The 5,090-nt window shown below is 31.1% G+C and overlaps 1 pseudogene; it reads right to left on the bottom strand.

Annotated features, from left to right (window-relative positions):
- Positions 1–813: 813 nt before the first annotated feature.
- Positions 814–3,180, bottom strand: LOC115984071 (annotated as a pseudogene).
- Between the last annotated feature and the right edge of the window lie 1,910 nt (positions 3,181–5,090).

The raw sequence follows: 5,090 nt of genomic DNA, 5'->3' as shown, positions 1-5,090 counted from the left end.
AACTTTCAATTTTTTTTTTACTGATAATGATAATGTATTGAACTCAACAGACTTATTGGGAACAATTTACAGCTACATGGTTCAGAATTCAACTAACTTAACTAATAGAACTCTAAAACTACTATAATATAAAAGTATTGGTCCCACCTAGTAATGATTAAAAAAAAAAAAAAAAACCTACTGTTAATGCTATATGTCTATACAGAATAGGAATCACAGCAGCCTAATACTAATACAGTATAAAGTATGCCTTCCATCAAATTAAAAAAAAAAAAAAAAAAAATTCTTTTGATTTTTTAAAAATTAAGTAAAGGGGGATATTAAAAAAAAAAAAGTAAAGGAGAATAATTAGTTATTTCATAATTTGTAATTTTGTTAATATAATAAGGGTAAATTTGATAATTCATTTGGTTCAGCACTTTTAAGCTCTGCTTTTCCTCTAAATCTCTCCAAATTTGGGGAATTAAAAATGAGGGGTTAGAAGTAGTTAGAACCCGTTCAAATCCCTCCCACTCATTCCTTAAAAAACATCTAAATAAAGTAATTTAACTTACTCTTTCTCTCTCTATTCTACTTCCTTGTACTCCCCCTCTACCCAAACAAGCTATTAAGAGTTTCTGTTGAGTTTTTAAAAGCATTCAAACTGAGTTTTTAAAAGCATTCAAGTCATTGAGTCACGTTTAAATATTCACAGGTATATTGCGTACTCTTAATATTCATGTTTAAATTTTTTTAGATTAGTTTTTTAATTTCAATCTTATCTTTTAATCTTGCCCCTCCTAACCTAAATTCCTGGCTCCGCCACTGGGCCTAATCATTGCTCTACTCTGAAACAAACCTTTTCCTCATCTGAGAAACAAACTCATAAACCTTTTCTGGTCAGGAAGAGTCTTGGCCACACTCTCCTTCTGCAGGCACCTCTTAGCCCACGTGATAATCTTGGGGCACTCCACCTCTATGTTGATATTTCCTAAGACCTCACAGGCATGGAACCAGCTGTAGAAAGTGATAAAAGAAAGGTCCACATACCCAAATGTTTCACCCCCGAAGTAAGGCTTGTTACCAAGCTCCACCTCCAATGTCTTTAAGATTTCAAAGAATTCCTTCTTGCCTGCCTCTTGCTCTTCTCCTTTTGTGCTGCATACCTTCCTTGAAGCTCCATAAACCTGAATTTTCCACACATTGTATTACTAGGATGAACAATGAAAGAAATGAGTTTCAAATCAAGTCTACTTGGCAAACTGAATATTCCTCTCGACATTAGCAAGTGGGAAAGGCCCATAAATATGTTTTTGATTGTATGATAGAGAGAGACTAGAGGACTGACTCCTAAATTTTATTTTAATTAGTGACTTTTTTTTAATGAAAATTTTAATTAGTGACTTACAAAAAAACCAATGGGTCTTGAACATGACTAATGCTAAGAGAGGGCAGAAATAAGGTTAGAATTTGGTACCCAACAACTACATAAATTGAACATGGTCAGTGAAATGCAAATATTAACCATCAAATTTTCTTTCCTTCTTTTTCTCCCTGCTCTTATTTCTTTCATTTTTTTTTTCTTTTTCTGAAAGACATCTTAGTAATCACTTAGGCGTTTAACTTAATTCACTGCTTACACTCTGCTTTGATCTCTAGGATCTCCTAGGATTGGAAACAAAAACTTGAAATTGAGTGTGAACTGCAGGAGCAGATGTAAGAGACTGAATATTAGTTTTATGTTCAATTTGAATTTCTTAATACTTCTTGTTACACTTCAAAAACGACACTCCTAAATCCATAAATGGTTTCTTGAATTCACAAGGAGAACTACTCTAGTAATGAAACAGGGGCTACTTTAGTATCTTGAAGCAAATTTAGGGCCCGTTTGGTAGAGGAGTTTGAGTAATGTTATTTGTAATTTTTTAAAATACATGTGGATGAAAAAGTGTGTAGAAATGTGTGTAATGTTGTTTAAAAACTGAAAATATGTTGTTTAGATAGTCTACCAAACAGGGCCTTAATCTTCCTCGTATACATGAAATCCTTGGCAAACACCTTAAGGGATAGAAGAACAAGACTCAGTATCTTAGTCTACTCGTCAAATATAAAACTCAAGGAGTTTTAAGATTTAGTCCAAATTCACAACTTCTTTCTTTAATCACAATATTTTATGTAGTTTCATAGAATTCGCAGTTCTTTGGTCAAATATTTTCTAGGGTCATCTTGCATGTCTAATTAAATCATTTCCTTGACATGACCTACGAACTAGTAAATTATTATCATTATCTTTTTAGTATAATTTAAAAAAAAAAAAGAACTAGTAAATTATAATAGAATTTAAACATTCCAAATAACATTTTTAAAAAAGAAATCAAGCGAATCCAACCTCATAAACATAAACTAAAATATTTCAACTAGTATTAAGTATTAACTGAACATTAAAAAACTAAAATAAAACAACAAAAAGGGTTAAATGTATGAGACACCCATGAAAACCGAGAAATTAAAAATTAACTTTGAATCATATACTCTTTTTTTTTTTTTTTTAATAATAATATTTGAGCTTCCTAAGAAAAATAAATACATAATATTTGGGGATTAATTTATTTATTCGAGAAATATAAATATTTAACTGCTTAAGAATAATGCTAAAGCTCAGACATATTTCTTAAACCCAAAATGGAAAGAAATTAAAATAGCAAAAAGAAAAGGACAATGAAAAGAAATTGCAGAAAAAGGTACCTTCTTATCAACAAAATCGGCCCAGAACCTGGCTTGAGCTCTCTGGTAAGGATCAGAGGGAAGCAATGGAGACTTATCATTCCAGACCTCGTCTATGTACTGAACAATGATGAGGGACTCACACACAGGCTTCCCGTTGTGGATGAGAACTGGGATCTGCTTGTTAATGGGGTTCATCTCTAATAGCAGTGGGCTCTTGTTCTTCAAGTCTTCTTCCTTGTACTCATACTTGATACCCTTCTCAGCCAGAGCAATCCTGACTCTCATCCCAAACACGCTAGGCCAGAAATCCAACAGAACCACCTCGTTCCCCATTGTCACAGAACTCTAGGTGTTGAAGCAATGAGAGAAATGCAAAGATAAGTGGCAAAGAGACTTTGAAGAGAGAGTCGGATTTTTTTTTTTTTTTTTCCCCACTAATATTCACTAATATTACAAGGAGAATGTTAACAAGCACCGGAGTCTCCTTCTTGGATCCCACTTAAATAAAAAATTTGAGTAAATTAGTGCAAAAACATGACATGACATTGTAAGGAAAATTTGGACGGATTTGCCCTCCTAGTATGGGACACGGCTGGCACTACTGAGGGTTCTTTTTTCTTTGCATAAAATTGCCCTCTTATCACATTTCCTTACCTTTCACTTTTTATTTTCCACCAAATCTTATTTTACTTAGACATGGCAAAACTCTGACTCGACCCGAAAAATATCCGATCCGAATCTGATTTTTTTTTGACCCGAAGCAAAAACGGGTTGACCTGTGACTCGACACATGTTTTTTACGAGTCAACCCGACTCGACCTGCGACCCGACCCGAACCCGAACCATTTTTTTAAAACTTTTTTTTTGGGTAAAAAAAAAAAAGTGAAATTAAGACAATATTGGTTTAATTGTTTATTGTGAGTTTTAAGGAAACAATTGATACATTTACATAACTGCATGCAAATTAATTGAAAAATAAATGGTTGAGCATTCTGTAATGAGTAAAGATTTTTAGATATCAAATAACAAAGTACATGCCAAGATAATCTGGTTACAGTAAAATTAAAAACAGATTTAAAATTATAGATATGTGTGAGACACATTCACAAGTGTAAAAATAGTAAATCCAAAGTATCAAATTAGCGTAAATTATGAATGCTTAGATCTATTTTTTAACAATTTATATTCAAAATAAACGGTTTTTCAAAATAAATTATGATATTTCCTAAAGTGTGTGCTGGGCAAAATTTGCTATTTAGACTGAATTTAGAAATTTTTTTGGAGAATAGCATGCGCGTCAAACTAATTAGTTAGTTGGACTATTTTTGGAACTCTAGTTTGCCAAACTCGATTTTGGGCTGGAAAGCAAACCCTATAGTGGCGTTTTTTTAGTTCCTATAGCAGCGTTTATAGAAAACGCCACTAAAAAAAATGCCACTATAGTTTGAATTTTGGGCTGGAACTCAAGTTTGCCAAACTCGAGTTCCAAAATCAGTCCAACTAACTAAATAGTTTGACGCGCATGCTGTTCACAAATTTTTTTTTTTTGAAAACAGTCTAAATACCAAATTTTGCCGTGTGTGCTGCTTAACAATGATATGATCTTCATAAAAAAGACTATGTATAAATAAGTAAGTAATCAAACTTTAATGTATATCTCAAATTGAAATAGAGTGTCAATCACAATTGATAATAGATTATAAAATTAATTTTTAAAATTGTAACTTTCTTATATGTTTTTATTCTTTATCAAATGAGTTATCCAATAAGTCATTTGTAATTTTTTTTTGGAATGTTGATATTGTGTAAAAATAAAACTTGTATATTTGTTTTACTTATCTTTGTGTTGTTTTGGTTTAGATAGCAATGTTAGGATTTGTATAATTTTAAAATTATTGAATGAGTATTAATAAGTTTAACTGAGTTTATTCTTGATATAAGTAGTGAATTCAAAATAATGCATTTTACATCAAGTAATATGTTGCATAACTATCTAAATGACAAATACATATTGTTTTCTTTATAAAAAAAATAAAAAATAAAGAATTTCATGTGAAAAATACGGGTCAACCCGACTCGAACCCAACCCGACCCGCCTGTTTTGCCATGTCTATTTTTACTAATATTTTATCATCCACTTTCTTTCACTTTACCAATATTTTACCATCCACTTTTTTTCACTTTACCAATATCAAATTAAATTTCTTCTCCTTTACCAATATCAAAAAAAAAGAAAAGATGAAAAAATGTCACTAAAAGATTAAGAAATAATTAAACAAGTTACCACTATTGTATTTTATTTGATTCATAGTTATTTATAAAAAATAGGTTAAAATTAATATGTTGTTAATTTTTATTTTTGATACATGTATATTGTAGCACTA

Source organism: Quercus lobata, chromosome 4 (genome assembly GCF_001633185.2).
Source record: "Quercus lobata isolate SW786 chromosome 4, ValleyOak3.0 Primary Assembly, whole genome shotgun sequence".
NCBI lineage: Eukaryota > Viridiplantae > Streptophyta > Magnoliopsida > Fagales > Fagaceae > Quercus > Quercus lobata.
The sequence above is the reverse complement of the archived record's forward strand: the minus strand, read 5'-3'. Positions and strand labels throughout refer to the sequence as shown.